The sequence below is a fragment of the Schistocerca cancellata genome, chromosome 2 (genome assembly GCF_023864275.1).
Source record: "Schistocerca cancellata isolate TAMUIC-IGC-003103 chromosome 2, iqSchCanc2.1, whole genome shotgun sequence".
Taxonomy (NCBI): Eukaryota; Metazoa; Arthropoda; class Insecta; order Orthoptera; family Acrididae; genus Schistocerca; species Schistocerca cancellata.
Window position 1 is genome coordinate 148,820,108 of NC_064627.1, and position 20,298 is coordinate 148,840,405.

The following is a 20,298-nucleotide window of genomic DNA, read 5'->3' on the forward strand; positions in this document are numbered from 1 at the left end:
TGCAATCTATCATTTCTGCTAGAATACTCTGTAGCAGTTCACTATTCCTAACCGAGTTTCAGTCAAAAAATTTTATACTGGTGTTACGCTACTACCGGCGCATTACCGTCCATTAAATTCAAGAAATTATTTCTCGCGAGAATTTAAATTGGTATTTACTTTTGGCGTATTGTCGTTCTTTAAACTGATCAACTATTCGTCATAAGAAGTTACACTGCTGTACAACTACTATCGGTGCATTGCATTGGCGTCCTATCAATTCGATGAAATATTTGCATTATCAGATGCCTTAATCATGCCATCCTTTACAATTTTCCTCACCATTATGTCGGCACCATGCCGTTCTGCAGTTAATCGTTTTTGAATGCTTTATAAAGACGTCCACGTCACATGGTTACAATTAAAACAAACAACACCTATACAATTCACAAATCCGTGAAAACAGAAAAACATTACACTCACATCTTTTACCAGAACATATGCAAGCAGCCTACAACAGCAACCCATACAGCTGACACAGTCGTTGTCCCTGATATGGTTTTATATTGTGGAACTCCAGAATATTCCAACTGTCATTCTATCCTCCCATCTCCAGCCGAAGCGTACAGCTCCTTCACATTCCCATGTAATAATACAAAATGCCTTAAATTAGTTCCCTAATAATTTAAACAAATTTTAAATAAACCTATTTCCATACGCTATTACAATATAAATACATAGAGTCTACTGTTTTGTTTTGATTTGGGCTGTTTATAAACAATATCACAGTTTACATGCTACCACGAGAGTGGTTCACCATTGTTTTCGTTTTTATCATAGCTGTAGCCAATGTTTAGGTGCAGCTGGGGCATTGCCCTTTGCCTTCTTAACAACTCGATGCTTGCTCGTGCCGTCTGTTACAATTGATTAATGACTCACACCGCTACCTGGCGTCTGCTACGCTAGTTAAATCTCACATAATGAGGCTTACAACTGCGATTCACAGATATATTGGAGAGAACCTTTTAGAATCTTGGTTAATGCACAAACACTCATTTACGAAATCGTTGCTTTATTCCACAATATGAGGTGTCATTTCGTGAGAAGATTCTGTCGCAACGAAAAAACGCCTTTCTTTTAATGATGTCAAGCCCACAAAATTCTGCATCATTTCTGTGACAATCTCTCCCATATTTCGCGATAATACAAAACGTGCTGCCTTTCTTTGAATTTTCTCGATGTACTCCGTCAGTCCTATCTGGAAAGGATCCACACCGCAAAGCAGTATTCTAAAAGAGGGCGGACAAGCGTAGTGTAGGCATTCTCCTTAGCAGGTCTGTTACATTTTGACACAATCTGTACATCACTTAGTTATTTCCATTATGTTTACCATCATGACTTCTTTTATTTACGTTGTCATATTCACTTGCCTGGTTTAGCATCGCTCTCTTTTTCTGCTGCCTTCAGCTTATTTTTTATGCGTTATTTCATCTGTGATATACATAACAGACCTCGTCTTCCCTTCCTGTTCTTAAAATATTTCTAAACACAGAGGTTCCTTTATCACTGTCGTAAATATTTAAAAATCCTTCCATTAAATATTTTGTTTATGTTATGTGTCCTAATTTGGTACTGGTATCTAGTTCTTACTCTATTGTGCTTTCTTTTGCTGGGTATCTGTAATCCTATACTTCTTGTATTCTGGCATGTCCACATAAATTTCACCCGAGCTATGCAGTTATTTATTCTGCTGCGTTACTTTGTCTTGTCACAGCTTGTGTCTTTCTTGTCGCATTTTGAGTAAGGACACTCTCTCATTTTAATCCTGATTGTGAAGAACGTTAAAGAAGACACATATAGTTAAGAATGAAAGAACGGGAAGAACTAACAACAGGAAAAGTGTAACTAGGCTGTGTAGGTTTTTTTATTGGTAACGGCACGTAGCACTCTGTATGAAAATCACTGGCTGTGCTGTGTGCAGTCTGTGGCTGGTTTGCATTGTTGTTGGCTATTGTAGTGTTGGGCAGCTGGATGTTAACAGCGCGTAGCGTTGCGCAGTTGGAGGCGAGCCGCCAGCAGTGGTGGATGTGGGGAAGTGAGATGGCCGATTTTTGAGAACGGATAATCTGGAGGTGTGTCCATCATAAACATTACATTTGTAAGAATGGATGTCATGAACTGCTATATATATTATGACTATTAAGGTAAATACATTGTTTGTTCTCTATCAAAATCTTTCATTTGCTAACTATGCCTATCAGTAGTTAGTGCCTTCAGTAGTTTGAATCTTTTATTTAGCTGGCAGTAGTGGCGCTCGCTGTATTGCAGTAGTTCGAGTAACGAAGATTTTTGGTGAGGTAAGTGATTTGTGAAACGTATAGGTTAATGTTAGTCAGGGCCATTCTTTTGTAGGGAATTTTGAAAGTCAGATTGAGTTGCGCTAAAAATATTGTGTGTCAGTTTAAGCACAGTCATGTACAATTTTTCTAAGGGGACGTTTCATATGTCGACCCTTAGCTGAGGATACCTCACTGGAATCTTCTGATTTTTTCTTGTAGTTTGTGTAATTAGTGCAGCCTTTGTTTATTGCTAGCGAGTAATTGCAGAGAGAATTTCCTTTGTAGTTGTAGTTTTTCATTCTTGTACAGTAAAACAGTTCTGGCATGCATATTTGCTTATACAACTTTACACATCGGTAACATATTTCTGTAACACAGAATTACACAGATATCTCATTATTTGACAGAGAAACAAACATTCTTTTTCCTATGTCACTGACACATGTTTACGCAATTACACAGTTGGATAACTTCACACTTATGAAATTGTATTTTGTCTGTAGTTTGTGAACTGTTCATGTTTTTTCGGAACTATTGTGATACTATGAGAGCTTTGAATGATGTATTTGGTATAGGATCATGATTTTTAAAAGTACGTTTGAGGTAGATGACACTATTGAAATAAGCAGAGAATTTTTTTAGGTTTTGAAATTATTGGAGGAAGCTACGACGATTTTGAGAATTGACTGAGATGTTATGATATTATTATGACGACGATATGTATTATGCTGTTGAGGTATGATGATGCTACCGTATATGAGGAATTTGATTATGCTACATATTTCTCATAATGAAATATTGAAGAAGTGTCAATGAATATGTATATGTGTAATAAGGTAAGGAATAATGAGTAGTGGTTAGGGACTGTGATTTGTGGAGAAGGATGTTGGAAACCAAGAATTGTACTTTAGAATTATGAAATGTGTGTACATGTGTGAATGTATCACAATGCCACTGAAAATTTTTTGGACACTGTTGTATTTATAGGAATTTGTTTCTACACGTTTGTAACGCAAATTCTCGACCTGTGAAATTTTTTATATGAGATTATCACTGTAGCGCAAACTGCTGTCGTAAATATTTCGGTAGGAAAGTTAAGTGACCATCACGTAATGCGTGGTGGGCATCCTGCTGTGCGATAGTCGCCTGGGAAAAAGCCATTAGTGTGTGCCTTTCAGAGGCAAAGGTGGAAAAAAAGGAGGTCATTATCCTCGCTATTGACATTCCTTTGTAGAGGGCATTGCAAATACGACACGCTCATTACTTGGAAACATATTGTACTTTGTGCTACTTACTGAAATGCTAATGAACTGATGGGTAATATTCTAACATCTGCACACCTGATTATGACAAGTGTCTTTCTACGAGAGTTGAGAGAATTTCTACTAACTTATGAAATGCCACATGACTATTGAATGATATTTTTAAGCTTCGCTTTAGATAGTTGCTTATTTCATTTGATATCTGGTTTCCAGCTGTGTTACAACATTGGTTTTATAAAATAAAATTAAATGCATTTGCTAATGTGAAAACTTTCTGTCAACAGATCTGTTAAATAATAATTTTATGATCCACATTCTTCAAAAAAGGAGCACTTGGATAGGAAAGAACAATAAGAAGGGACTAGTAACAGTAACTGCATACATAATTTTCTTTTCAAGTACATGGTAATATTTTTTTTACAATAAGTTGTTGTCAGTTAACTGTGTGACCTGGTAATCGCCAGTTACCTAGCAATACAAAGAACGTTACTGTCCCCTGAGGTTTAGTTGTCTTAATATTTTTTAAATTTCGTTGATCAACATTTTATCCAATAATAGTTGAGGCAGTATTTCCGTGGTAGAATGAGGCACATCATTCACAAATTTCTCATATTTAGCCACGTAATTTACTTACACAAGATACTTCTTAGAACGGAACTGGTAGCTCTGTCTCCCATAGACGAAGGCAGTATACATTTCACCGTTTTTTGCTACAGTCCCTGACAGAAGCCAGTTGTCAAGCCTATGTTTATTGATGTCTTGACGCCACTGAACTTCGGTACGGGACCTTCTAGTACCTTACTCCTGTTCATTTGTGGCATAACGACACTTTCATCGCTTAACCTTATGTTTACAACTACTTCAACTCTAGCTCTGTTTTGAGTGCTGCAAGGCCAATATTGATTCAAAAATAGTTGAACAAATTCTTTATATGTTTTACATGTGTTACTGATCCTTGTTCCCCATGATATTGCTTCTCCTTCTAACCTACTGACCACAAATTTGATTTTTTGTTGTTCTGTTATGTTTTCAGGAATTATGTCATCAGACTGCCTAATGAAGGCTACTGGGTGTATAGTTCCCTTACTAGAGAAATGGTGGAATTTATACACATAGCGTAATTTGCTACGGCACTTACATAAGCAATACCTTTCTTTCTTCCTAGTTCACACCAAATTTCTAATTTTTTGTTGTACTTCATTTTCTATTCTGTCTTGCATTTCAGTAAGTACTTTTTGCTCCATTTCTCTCAGATTACCCTGAATGGCACTTGCGTTGCCTTTACAAGAGGATTATATATTTGAAATATTATGACTAAGTATTTCATGGTTATTACTTCACTGTACCTTACAGTTATCATTACATACTTTGATAGCATTGCCTTGTTATTACTTTACATTAGTTATGTCCTTAATTTTTGTTTGTACTACCCTAACCCTTATTTAGCTTCCTCATTTCTCGTTCAATCTTTTGATTTATTTCTCACAAACTTCTAATTTTTTTATCCATTCTCTTTTTCGTAATCTGTTTTCTTGCAACATCCCTCAGTTTAAGCTTCAATACTTTAACTTCTTTTAACCCTTTCTTAGTTTCTTTTTGTGCTTTTCTTAATTTCTCCTTATTTTCTTTTCTTGCATTTCTTAATTCCTCCTTACATTCTTTTTAGCTTTCTTAATTCATCCTTTCTTCTTTTCTTGCCACTTTTTGTTCCTGCAAAATTAATTTTAGGATAGACTTCATATCCTGATGCTGATGCTGTAGCATGACTTAATGTACCTAAATCATTATTAGTTAACGCTACATTCCCAGTGAAATCATTCATGGCTGCTTCAGAATTCACAGTGAATTTACTATTTCGGATTCATCATCAAAGTTTGAATCTACATTTTCACTTGGGTTATTTGTGACTAAATTTGACATGTCATTAAACTCATATCTGACTTCACTACCATTTATTTTTATCTGACCCACTGGACTGCCGCTAATACTACTGTGAGACTGACAGCGTATCTCACTTCCTTTTCCCAAGACATTTCACTAATACTAATGTTCCAGTTACAAATACACTCCTGGAAATGGAAAAAAGAACACATTGACACCGGTGTGTCAGACCCACCATACTTGCTCCGGACACTGCGAGAGGGCTGTACAAGCAATGATCACGCGCACGGCACAGCGGACACACCAGGAACCGCGGTGTTGGCCGTCGAATGGCGCTAGCTGCGCAGCATTTGTGCACCGCCGCCGTCAGTGTCAGCCAGTTTGCCGTGGCATACGGAGCTCCATCGCAGTCTTTAACACTGGTAGCATGCCGCGACAGCGTGGACGTGAACCGTATGTGCAGTTGACGGACTTTGAGCGAGGGCGTATAGTGGGCATGCGGGAAGCCGGGTGGACGTACCGCCGAATTGCTCAACATGTGGGGCGTGAGGTCTCCACAGTACATCGATGTTGTCGCCAGTGGTCGGCGGAAGGTGCACGTGCCCGTCGACCTGGGACCGGACCGCAGCGACGCACGGATGCACGCCAAGACCGTAGGATCCTACGCAGTGCCGTAGGGGACCGCACCGCCACTTCCCAGCAAATTAGGGACACTGTTGCTCCTGGGGTATCGGCGAGGACCATTCGCAACCGTTTCCATGAAGCTGGGCTACGGTCCCGCACACCGTTAGGCCGTCTTCCGCTCACGCCCCAACATCGTGCAGCCCGCCTCCAGTGGTGTCGCGACAGGCGTGAATGGAGGGACGAATGGAGACGTGTCGTCTTCAGCGATGAGAGTCACTTCTGCCTTGGTGCCAATGATGGTCGTATGCGTGTTTGGCGCCGTGCAGGTGAGCGCCACAATCAGGACTACATACGACCGAGGCACACAGGGCGAACACCCGGCATCATGGTGTGGGGAGCGATCTCCTACACTGGCGGTACACCACTGGTGATCGTCAAGGGGACACTGAATAGTGCACGGTACATCCAAACCGTCATCGAACCCATCGTTCTACCATTCCTAGACCGGCAAGGGAACTTGCTGTTCCAACAGGACAATGCACGTCCGCATGTATCCCGTGCCACCCAACGTGCTCTAGAAGGTGTAAGTCAACTACCCTGGCCAGCAAGATCTCCGGATCTGTCCCCCATTGAGCATGTTTGGGACTGGATGAAGCGTCGTCTCACGCGGTCTGCACGTCCAGCACGAACGCTGGTCCAACTGAGGCGCCAGGTGGAAATGGCATGGCAAGCCGTTCCACAGGACTACATCCAGCATCTCTACGATCGTCTCCACGGGAGAATAGCAGCCTGCATTGCTGCGAAAGGTGGATATACACTGTACTAGTGCCGACATTGTGCATGCTCTGTTGCCTGTGTCTATGTGCCTGTGGTTCTGTCAGTGTGATCATGTGATGTATCTGACCCCAGGAATGTGTCAATAAAGTTTCCCCTTCCTGGGACAATGAATTCACGGTGTTCTTATTTCAATTTCCAGGAGGGTATTAGACGGCTGTATGAAAGCGCAACGCTTACGCTATTTTTCCTCTTCGACACACTGCCACTGATTCTCGGCAGCTGTGGGAAGCACCTCTGGCTGCAAGTCGGCTCTTGTGCTGAAGCCGACACTTCAAATGCTCTCTGTACTGCTGACTGTGCTGGCCTCTGCTTGCTGCCGCCGCAGCTTTTGCCAGTGGCTGCCTCACCCTGATCTGCACGCTGCGCCGTGTCCTAGCATGAAGAATACAGAAGTGATGATTTATAACGTAATCCCATGGACCGCGCGAACAACGTTAGCTTTTATTCTCGTAGCACTTCAGCAATTCCTATTCCTGGGGTACACGGATACTACTTTCATGGCAACAAAACATTTTATCTTGCGGCACCAGTTATTAGAGCTCAAGAGAAGTTCAAAACAGTTAAACGTAGTTCAAAGCCTACTTGTAACAGTTCTCTTGCATTTCTCTGGTCATTTACAGTTAACACGAACGACAGTCCTCACACAGTTCGCTGGTCGGTTACAGTTCACAATTCTCGCTAGTAAAATCTCGCCTCATAGTTCCAAAGCACTTCGACTTCTAAGATATACCGCAAGGGGTGCCATGTACGGAAAGTGGAAGAGAGGGAGAGAGAGAGAGAGACAGAGAGAGAGAGAGAGAGAGAGAGAGAGAGAGAGAGAGATTGTTAGTGAGAAGGATTTATGTGTGTATGATTAATCCCTTCCCTCGAAAATTTCCCTCCTTCATCCCTCCTGTGTTTTACCACAGATGACGCGACACTGATATCATTTGTACTTAGACTGCAGTACACGCTAGGTGCCTAATTGCTTCCTCCGCCCCGACTGGAATGCATATGTACTACAAAACGCTCACTAACTTGAAACTTCTATGATTGTTGTCCCTTGCGCAAAAAACGTCACGTAGGTCGTGAATCCGTTATCTTAAGGCGGTAACAAACTCTTAGCAAGGAAGTGGAATTGTATAAATAATTAAATTTTCAATAAATTTGTTTATACGGGACGCCACTCGCTTTTTGTTAGCAGAAGACGAGAAACTGCACAATTATATTTCACTTTACGAATCACAAATAAATTCCATCTCCACACTTTCATAGAACATAAACAAATTGATGAACTGCATCTTAGTGTAATTACTACCAAACTGTCCTCAGTTGCGTGTCCAAATAACCAGAGATGGCTAATTAAGTTCTCAACTGATACCGACGACGGCAGACAACATATCTGTCCTCTGAGACTGCTGAACCAACTCTGGTCTTACAGCCGAACCACATCCCCGAAGTCCAAGTCAGGCGCAATCCAAGTACCACCAAGGTGCTTCGTCTGCCTTTTCGTTTAGCAACTGTTTACTATTCTGCTGGTAACTAAAATTTGTAAAATAATGGTTTGATAACCTGCTATTGAGAGATCCTTTTATATGAAAGGCAAGTAAATTCACTGTTTTTTTAGTATCTATAGCAAACGTTTGTCCTTCCGGCGCTGTACTACCGCACACAGCAGTCAATCGCGGGCAAGGACTACAATTTAGGCGGTCTTTCTGACGATACACGTACCGAATAAACCATCTGTCACATCCACCTCACACCACGTTACGTCATCTTCCCCCTGCTGCCTCCTCAACTGCTCTAAGAAGAGCTTCTTGTAGCTGTAAATTGCATGATGGCTGTAAAGCCAGAAATATTGCTATGGGTAGATCGGACAACTTGAGGGCGCAGAGCGCTGTTAGCGATATTAACACTGTCTATAGCGCAGCCAACATACAAACAGGCTACTTACATAGGCCTCCCCCTCCCCCTGCTGCCCTCAAAAAACTTTACAAAGTATTTTGGTCAGTGGCCAAGACTAAGTTGTTAAAATCTTTATATTAGCAATATCAAATAGAGCATATGCACACAAAGCTTAAGCAATATACTGTTGGTCAATAAAGTAAAAATTCTCCTCACAGTCCCTAGAGACAATCCCAATAATTCGTCAGAAGAGAAGTCTACACCACTTTTACCCACAAAGGCTGAGCAGTATTTTAAAATGCACAAGTAAGTACTGGACAACTACACAGTCTTGAAGAAGTTTTGTTGTTCTCCCCACAGAAACACAGTGCTGACTCTTGACATGATTGGCAATGGGCCATCACAGAGCAGCCCCACAGCAGTATCAGTCGAAGTCTTGAAGAATATTGGTAAAACTGGTGGGTCACCACAGAGCAGACCCACTATAGTCCTTGGAGAGATGGCCAGCAACCATCCACTGAGACTGTGCGAGTGCACATTCACTACTGAAGAATCTTGAGGACAATATAGCAAGGCCAAGAACCACCATTGTCTAGTCGGTATTAATACATATTACAAGTCCCTGAGTCACCACGTGTGCATCACTAGTAATTTTTTTGCGGTGTCCTACCAACCAGCAATTCTTTTCACCAGTCCCTTGCTGAATTATTAACACGCATGCAAGCACTAACACAGTCATATAATATCTGAGATTTGATGCATATAGTATGACCAACAGACAAATGTGTGCAATTAAAAGAATCCCTACTATTTACCTAACTTTAGGAACTGGAGTCTCTACGATTACAATTTTACAGCATAAGAATACAATTACGAATGTAAAGAAAACATCGTTATAGTAATGAACATCATAATACAAATAATATTTGTAGTAATACAGGTTTTACAAAAGGATAGAAATAAGCATATATACGAGTATTACAGGAATCATGACTTAAGTAAATAAATGAAAAATGAGAACACCAGTAGAAGCCTAACAGATTAAATAATGCCTGAAAATCTTCCTAAAGTAAAGAACATGGAACAAAAACGGAGATTAGGTTTGGGGATAACAGTATTCCTCATCATAGTGAATGCTGACTAGTATTAGAAGTAAAAAATTCTACCAAATTGAACTTATCAGGTAAACACAAAGAGATGGGAAGAACACAGAGACACAAGGGTACACGTAAACATAGCGGAATAATATAAAGAGAAATGACAGGATCTGTTTTCAAATGTAAATGTGTCAAAGTATAAGTGTAAGTGTAACATTTGATACTGCAGTACTTGTGGTGAGTATTTTATACCGCTGTTTCATTTTTCTCATTTCAAGAATATCTTTCATGCACGTTTCTACTTTACTTTCAACCAAAACTACTTCATTTCTAACCAAAACTTCATTTAATTCTCGCAGACCTCTCTTACTTCAACATTTGTTTCCACAAAAAATATCCTGTCTCAGCACGCTATCTGTATTTATACTTTCAACCAGTGCTTATACTTCCGAATTTTTCTTACCTCATCATTCGTTTCCAAGAAGATCCTACCTAGACCTGTTGGCACGATACCCTACTTATATCTGTTCATTTCCTCTTTCAAAATAGTTCTTACTCATTATACAATACTCTTTGGCCAGACATTTCCTTCATAGCTTCTCAATGCATTTCTTTCCAACTCATCACAACTCATTCTCTTATATAGCATACTACCACTTAAGATAATGCAGCAACACAAAAAATTAACAGAAACAACAACGAAAAAAACGCAAATTGGCAAAGCAAGCAGCAGAATATCTAAATTAGCAAAGTAAATGAAACGTTACAACTAATATAAGGCAATATGCAGCAAACAAGAAAAATGAATCAGTGGTAAAACTGCCTTAGCATGGTAATACAAAGAAAAATTCAGTAGGATATTGCCTGACAAAGAGCAGCAGCTAATGCAATAACTTATACCTAAACATGACAAAGCACAAGCAGAAAAAATATTACAGTAAAGACAGCAATGCAGATAAGGGAAATATATGTGCAAGGTTACAATAGCATGTGTGCGCCTGTGATCATGAAAACTATGCAACACGCCAGCACAAGGAACAAGATCTATACTATCTCCCATGTAAAATGCAATGATTCTATGTCACATCTAAACACTAAAGTGATGAACCACAGAAACTTATTCTACCAAAAAAATTACCAAGTTCTTGAAAATAAAATTATGTCTGCCGTTCCTGTTACTAGTCCCTTCTCCTTCTTATTGTTCTTTGCTTTCCAAGTACTCTTTTTTTTAACAATGCGTATCATAAAATTATTGTTTAATGAATCTGTTGACAGAAAGTGTTCACATTAGGGTATGCATTGAATTTTATTTTATAAAACCAATGCTGCAGCGCAGCTAGAAACCAGATATCAAATAAAATAAGTAAATATGTACAAAGCAAAACACAGAAACATAATTCCATAACCATATGGCATTTTATAAGTCAGTAAAAATCCTCTCAACTCTCGAAGAGAGTCAGTTGTCATAATCGGGTGTGTAAACGTAAAAAATATTTCTCATCAATTCATAAGAATTTCAGTAAGCAGCTCAAAGCTCAAACTCCAAAGTGTAATCATATGTTTGCAAGTAATATAGTATGTCGTGTTTGTGGTGTGTTCCGCAGCGGTATGTCCATTACAAGGTCAACGGCCTCACTTTTCTGCAGCTATGCAAGCGACTGCAGGAGTGCAGCTAGCTTAAAAGCGGCTTAAGCGTCACCAGTAAAGTTGAAAGGCGACACAACAACAGGGTATTTCAAGGAGGCTAGCGCGGAGCCCAGCACAGCAGAGCATTACGTCAAGGTCGCATATCACACTGGTGCCGAAAATATATGTGAACAATTCACAGAATTCAGACAAAGTACATCTTCATAGAAGAGAAGTACTTCAACTGTGTAATTACCTAGACATGTATCAGAGACATATAAAAATATGTTCATTTTTCTCTGTTAAATGACCAGATAACTGTGTAATTCTGTGTTAGAGAAATGGTACCCAAGTATGAAACCGTTTAAGCAAATGCTGTGTTGGCTAGGGCTCCTTGCGCTTGCCACACACGTGGTACACGAAGTAGGCGTACACCCTTGAGGGATAACGTAGTTATACCTCAAATCTTACAGATTAAAACTGTGGAATGAAATGTATCACCGAAAACCTTCTCTGTATCACTGTAGTTAAAAAATTGTAATAATGTTTCAAGTACAAAATGTAATTACTGAAATGCATGTCATGTGGCGCTAAACTGTACATCTTGCTGTAAGAAAATTTCTGTCATTGCTTAACGCAAAAAATCTACCAAGTGTCGTAGTTATCGTCGTTCATAGGCAAAGTTCTCCAAAAATCAATGTAGTACCTTGTCATATACAAAAGTAAAGTGCTATGCGTATAAATGTCGTAGTTATTACGTTCATTGCCGTTATCTTGAAAGTACTGTACTGTAACGTATTGATGTGAGACTGTACAGACATAAAACAGATACAGCGTAAAAACAATAACGAAAATTGTGTCACTCATAAGTATCTCCACAATATAAGCGTGTGCCTGTCAAACAAACCAAATACTGTGTCATCTGTGATCTGTCGGAAAGTAGATTAATTGAAAATGTCTTTTCAAGTAAACCAAAATGTTGCACTAAAACCTCATCAGCACTATATGTTCCATGAATGTGAGCATTATAGTCGTGGCGTAATCGTTCAGTTGACAAGCGAAAATGTACTCACAACAAAAGTGTGTCGTCTGTTCCCTATAAAAGTGTACTCGTAAAATTACTCTCTTAATGTGTTCCACAGGTTCTTGTCTGGGTAGTAGACTCCAAAACATCGCTGCATGCTAACAGTTTCTAAATGTGACAACCAGTAATAGTAACTTGAAGAGAAAAATTTTTATAGCGAAGACCAAGTCAGAAACCGAATTATTTGTCAATGAACGGTTCTGCATTAGAAATGTGGTGTAATTCTGTACTTCTGTTAGTACGCAGAGTTTCAACTTCAACATAGTTATCATGTGGTATATGTCAGATCCAGTAAGGTCTATTGTAAATCAGAAAGAATTTGTGAGTCAGATGAATCAAATGTGTCTTCTTATGTGACAAATAATGGCCTTTAATGAGAACTTTTTGACCAATGTGTGGTTTCATTGCATTTGCCTTACCGTGTAGTTTTCTCCTTTCGTCTGCAGCAGAATTTATATTTTTAACAGCCAAATCAATTATGTCTTTATGTCGAAGTTAACGTGTACTTGGAAAAGATACAAGCTCTCTGACTCTGTTTGGTGGTTCCTCATTCTTCAGTACAAGAATAGGTGGTAAAGCAGTGGAGTCATGAGGCATTTCATTCATTTTTAACAAAGGCGTTGGATACAGAACGTCCAGTGGTTTTGCATAACGGTGTGGAACAGACAAATTTTGAAGCAAGTTCAACAGCGACGAGAACATATACGAAAGTCCATTCAATGTTTTAACAAGTGGTCCCAGAAGATCAACAGCAGCTAATTCTTTTAATCTAGTAGGAATAATAGGAAACAATGGAGCACGATGTGAGATGATAGATGGCTTAGCTATTTGACAAAGTTTGCAAATAGACAAAACTCTCCTAATTCTCTTTGCCATGTTCTTAAAATAACTAGTCGTCCAAAGAATATGATAACATTTTCGTGAACCAAAATGTGCGTAACTGGAATGAATGTACCAGGTGAGCTTATTAACAAAATCGTCAGGCATACAAAGTACCCATAGCAGGTCATCAACAGTGCAACGTTTGAAGAGTATGTTACTCCTAATCAGATAATAATGACGAATCTGTGTGTGTATCTTTTCATGCCATTTACTTTTAATACCTTTCCAAATTGCATCCTTCTCTTACTCATGAGCAATGTCCTTTAAAGATGTAGTGACGAAGTTTACAAAAGCTACTTTTTGAATGTAAAGAATACTGAATTTTTTTCAAGGTTAGCTTCTGTGTTGTTTTTCCCAAGGCAGGCCGGTGCACGTGTAAGTGCGTCCGCAATAATGTTTTCCGTGCCAGGAATGTAGACTATTATGAAACGGAATTTTTGAAGAAACAATGCCCAACGTTTCAACTTGCCATCATGTAATTTTGAAGACATAATAAATTGCAATGCTCGATGATCACTATAAACTTTGACATGTTTGCCAGAAAGAAAGAAACGAAATTTGTCAAATGCCCAAATGATAGCTAAAGCTTCCAATTCAGTGATTGAATAATTTTTCTCAGATTCTGTTAGCACGCAGCCAGCAGGAGCGATGGTTTTCGTAACAGTAATGTCATTTCCTATAGCTTCTTGAAATAAATAGGCACCAAGACCAACTTTTGAAGAATCCGTGCTAAGACAGAAATCTTGTGACAGATCTGTGTGAGCTAAGATTGGCGCTTTAAGTAGCGCTTCTTTCAAACAATCAAATTCCAACTGTGCCTGTTCGTCCCAGTTCCAAATAGTGTTTTTGCTAGTGAGAGAACAAAGTTTTGGAGTTGCTAGAATTTCGTTTATTCAGGAAACGACGCTAGAAATTCACGAGACCTAAAAAACTGCGGACTTTTCCTTTTGTGAATGGAACAGGAATAGCTCTGACTGCTTCCAACTTCTCAGGTTCGGGCTGAATGACCTAGGAAGAAATAATGTGACACAAAAACTTCACCTTTGTCCTACCGAATTCAGATTTTTCCAAGTTAACTGTAATTCCAGATTCAGCAAAAATACGTAACAAACTGTTGAGGATATGATTATAATCAAAATATCCACGGGTGTGCTGCCGGTCTATAGTGTCCAACGGGCACAATATTTCGGCGATCATACATGTCGCCATCATCAGGTGAACTGACGGACTGAGCTCCTGTGAGCGTGCCGGCACGGAGATCCGTACGCTATGGCTGCTCAGAGGGAACTGGGTTCGGTCGCGGCGGCCGATTTAAATACCCTCCGCCCGCGGCGCGCTCCCTCCGCCGTCCGCGCCCCGCGCCACGGTCGCGCGGTGGAACAGATTGCGACGGCGTCTGAGATGACGTCGGTGTGATGGCTCTGTCCGCCGTGGTCGTCACAACTATACGTTTGCTCGATTTACTCTTGATTAACCCAATCGCTGGTTCCCGAGCCTTGCTAAGATTATAGCCACAGTCACGGTTTATGAGGTCGTCATTGGAGCGAATTTCGGTGGCCTCTCTAACAACGCTGTCCCAGTATCTCGACGTCTGTACCAAAATCCTCGTGCGGTCATACTCCTTGGCGTGATTTTCTGACAAACAATGTTCAGCGACCGCCGACTTGCTCGGATACATCAGTCGAGTGTGCCTCTGGTGTTCACGGCATCGATCCTCGACGGTACGCATCGTCTGACCAATATACGACTTGCCACATTGGCACGGAATCTGGTACACGCCGGCCTTCCTCAAACCGAGGTCATCTTTGGCGCTCCCCACCAGTGCACGAGTTTTATTTGGAGGACAAAACACAGTTCCGACCTGGTGTTTCTTCAGAATGCGGGCGATTTTCCCCGAGAGTGCGCCTGTGTATGGAATAAATGCAGTGCCTACCTCCTCCCTCGTGACTTCATCCATCTCAACAGGTTGTGCTGCAGTGGTTGGGCGGAGAGCACGTTGAATCTGCCACTCTGAGTACCCATTTTTTCGAAATACAGTTCTCAGGTGTTCCAATTCCTGGGGTAGACTCTCTGCGTCAGAGATAGTGCGCGCCCTATGTACTAGAGTTTTAAGTATCCCGTTCCTCTGTGAAGGGTGGTGGCAGCTGTCTGCGTGCAAATACAGATCACTGTGCGTTGTCTTCCGATACACCCCATGACCTAGGGTGCCGTCAGCCCTTCTCTTGACCAAGGCGTCAAGGAAAGGTAATTTACCCTCCGTTTCAGTCTCCATGGTGAATTTGATGTTGGGGTGTATGGAGTTTAGATGTGTAAGGAAGTCAAGGAGTTTATCCATACCATGTGGCCAGATGACGAACGTGTCGTCCACGTAACGGAAAAAGCAAGTAGGTTTCCATACGGATGACGACAGGGCTTCCTCCTCGAAGTTCTCCATGTATAAATTCGCTACCACTGGTGAGAGTGGGTAGCCCACGAATGAATCCTGCCGAAGAAATGTTCAAACCAAAAGGAAGCTTCTGAAATTGATAACAAACGCCGAAACAAAAGCCGTATATTTTCTACATTCTGGATGAAGTTCAGTTTAATAAAAGCTGGATTTGAGATCAATAGAAGACAACACTTTCAAGCCTTTGAAATTTTGAAGACGTTCTTCCAAGGTTTGCGGCCTGTCTGTTTCAGGAATGATTATGGTATTTATTTGTCTGGAATCTAAGACAAGTTTGATCGATCCGTTTTTTTCCCTCAACAACATATAATGTAGTGTTGTATGAGACTATCAGTCGTTCAACAATGCCCTCGTCAAGGATAGATTGTATTTCCGTTTTAACACGGTCACTATAAGGTGCCAGAATTAAGCATGGTCTGACGCAAAATGTTGTATGCTCACGAACACGAAATTTGTACTGAAATCCTTTAAGTGTTCCTCTTTTATGAGTAAAAACTGTGGAATGTGTCTGTAAGATGTCAAAAAGGTCCTCCCTATCAGTGTCATTACAGTTCTCAATTGTTTGAATTTTTTTCTGAATAAAAACGTTAGTATCTACTAAGTCATCAATATCATCCCTGGCAGTATTTGCAAAGTGATTATTACTGTCAAACTCCGTCGAAAGTTCCAAACTGTGATCTCACAAAAGGTAAAGCCGATTGATTTCCTCTTCATGGTCCGAAAGCCCATCTTCAAATTTCAAATCTATTGACTTACCTTCTTTCTCTAAACTTATTTCAGCGTGATGAAAGTTTAAAATTGCTTTATACTCATTCAAAAAGTCTACACCTAATATAATCTCCGTCGACAATAATGGAACAATATGAAAATTACTAATAAATCTGTGGCTTTGACAAAAGAATTCTGTTGGTTTGTTGGCGTACATGTTCACTTTTTCCAGAAATTGCTCCTTGTAATTTAATTTTACGTAAAGGAAGCGTGGGGCAATCGTTCGATTTGTTGCCTTCACTGAAAGCTGTTTCACTAATTATCGAAACTGGACTGCCGGAGTGAAATACTGTCAGCGTCTGTCGTCTCGACGCTAATTTTTGTAATTTCTTTCTTGTCGATTAATTGATGGAGAATTTCTCTCTGAATCGTAATTATGAGGTGGACTGTTGCGTCTGAAATAAGTTTGTCTCCCTTGATAACAATTATTCTCATTCCCATATTGTCTATTTCTACGGCTGTCTGTCATAGTCAATACCACGGAAATGTGATCTTGCTCCGAAATTATTGTTTTTCTGCCAATGGTTTTCATGCCCGTGGTGCCTGTTTTGGTCACGACTTGCGTTATAACAGTAGACTTGTCGTGTATGGTTATTGTTTCTGTCGTCACAAAATTGTGATGGGTGTGACCTGTAATTGTTGTTGTTTTCCTGTTTTCGCATCATGCGATTGTCCTTCTCGATTTACAGTTTTTGCAAAAGTCCCTGGGAAGCTTCGATATCAACTTTACAGCGTCCAGCCAATGTCTTAAGTGTTCAGGCAAATTAATTAAGCAAATGAGAATAAGTTCCAAGGGAAGTACGGGTTTGACAAATACTGATTCTTGTGCAACATACCTTTAAAATATTTTACGGGGCTGGAAAATTCATACTGTTCAAAATGCTTCATCATTATAATACTGCGTTATACTCGATATTGTGTAGCCTGAGACCAATATGCAGAAAGGAAGGTATGATAAAAGTCTCCTTCTCTGTGACAGTCGTGAATAAACGATCGCGTTCTTACAGCTTGTTCATTTTCTAAATAGCCACACATTAATTCTAATCTATGCGCTAAAGACCATTTAGGAGGAAAACAATGAGAAAAGTGATGAAGCCAAGCTTGTGGACTTATGTCATGACTAGAATTCTTGAATGTTTTAAATTTACACGTTGTGATGAAGGGTCGCAAATCGGTCATTGTTACGTCGTGACAGTGGTTCCATCTCAAGGCTCGGTGCATCGTGCCGACTCCTTACAAGATCTCGAATATACTATTATTACTGTATGACTTTTCCGTATTTCTAAATCCCTCGTCCCGTGTCGGAGCGCGAGTATCCTCTGAAATAAATAATTCTTGTGTCACCTGTGCCAACTTACCTTGTACTTTACGTATTTCTCTTTTGTTTTGCGTATTAATTTGTTTCCAACCCTGTTTAAATTTCCTAGTACTCCTCTCTGTCAGTAAAGGCTACCGGTCTTATATGATTCAGAATCATCATATACCTTCGTAGATAAATTTGTTAACTGATTCGAAAGTTCGGCTACTTTTTCCGATAATGTGCTGATATCCTCCGGTGATTTTCTGAGCCAAATTTTAGAGTGTGCATTTGTGTCGTAATCATATCTACTGTGTCCAAAAAGTTTTCCTGATTTTTAACAAGTTGCGCGACTGTATCAGTAGATGCAACAGAAGCAACTTTAGCCTGCAAGGTGCCGTGATTTTCGTGTAGAATGATCCGCAGCTCTTTCATTGCTGCTTCATGATTCTGTAATGTGTCTTCATTTCGCGAAAAAATAGGCTGAAAATGCTCACAAATTTGTGTTTTTACATCTTCAGAAATATTTTGATATTTCGATTCGATTTAGTGTATCTCAGCGGTTAAATCTTCACATGTTTGTTCAAGTGTTTCTTTAATTTCTTCAATTATGTCTAACTTTTGAACTTACTGTGTTTGTTTCTCTGGTTGATCAAATTTTTGAATTAATTGCAATGGCATTACCTTAGTGACTGAAACATTTTCCTTTGTGTTTTTCGTCAGTGCGTTTGCAGCGGCAATATTCGTATTTTGAAAAGCAGAGAGTGTGTCTTGATTTAATTGATAAAAGTATATTGATGCAAAACCTGAATCCACGGTATTTGCAAGATTTTGTTCCTTTATTTCACACTCCTGAGGCGACCTGTTACCGACCGATCGATCGACAATAGTTCCCTGTTCACTGATTGTTTCAGTTTTTACCCCATTATTTACTGTCTGGTCCATGTCCCTACGTACTATTACCAAATTATTGTCTTGAACATTTGTCAGTTTGTTACTAGGTGGTGCTAACAAGCTATGCTCGTCGTCACTGTTATTTCTCAATTTGCTTTGCAGCCTAGTGTTACGCTTTTTGCTCGCCATGATTATCACACTATTTTACACAATAACACACAAAAACAATTCGAAAAGCAAAAATAGAAAAAAACACTAAAATAGTTCTGAAAATAATGAATATCTAATTAGTTGCAAAAGCGACTACTCGTTACGTAGTGCAAATCCACATGCATGCCACAGCTACTTTGCTCATGACAATACAGTACAACAATAAGAAACTACAACTACAAAGGAAATTCCATAAAGACAATTAGGTGCTAGCAGCAATCAATAACTAATATCTAATCATGCGCTAATTATCCAGCTACAAGGAAATCAGAAGATTCCAGTGAAATATCCTTGGCTAAGGGTCGAAAGGTGAAACAACTTAGTCTTTACTTATTTTTATCATTTAAACACTAACCTACAGAATTTTCCCTGACAAAACCAACTCAAGCTTAACACATTCATTTATTACCCATGATATACAAGCCAAACGCAATGTGACTGCTATACAGTGACAACATGACTTCCAATAATTAATACAAAAGAATGAGCCTGAATTGCAAGAAATCCTAACAATAATACAAATACAAAAAATATGAATTTAAAGAAATATGAAATACCTCCAACCCTGTTAATTACCCAAACTCATTTCAGTCACGAGCCCCATTTTTTTATAAGTCATTTACCTAATAGAAAATCTTCATAACATGAACTACAGCAATTACAGCAAGCAGCAACTACAGCCAGCTAAATGAAAAGATTCTAAATACTATAGAGTCTAACTACCAGGAGGCGTATGGTTAGAAAAAGAAAGATTGTGTTGAAGAGCAAACACTGAATTTAGAAAATGTTACCTTAGTCATATGACAACCAATTCCAAAAAGTATACAGTTGTCAATAATTCCACTACCCAAATACCATCATCCTACATTTCCTTGCGTCTCACTTCACAACGCGTACCTTATCAACACAGAGACTTTACTAAGGAAAACATGTCCATATACTTCTCTATCCACTCGGTAACTGCTAGTCCGTCCAACCACAGAATCACTTGCCCTAGGGCGCAGGGCGCTGTTAGCGATATTAGCACTGTCTATAGCACTGCCAACATACAAACAGTCTACTTACAGACTGACTGCTGAAACTTACTATCAATTTTAGATGCCTTATAACAATACTGTTCGGTTAACTGAGCTGTTGATGTAGAAAGAAGTCAAATTGCTTACTGGTTACACTGATTAGCATTGTAGT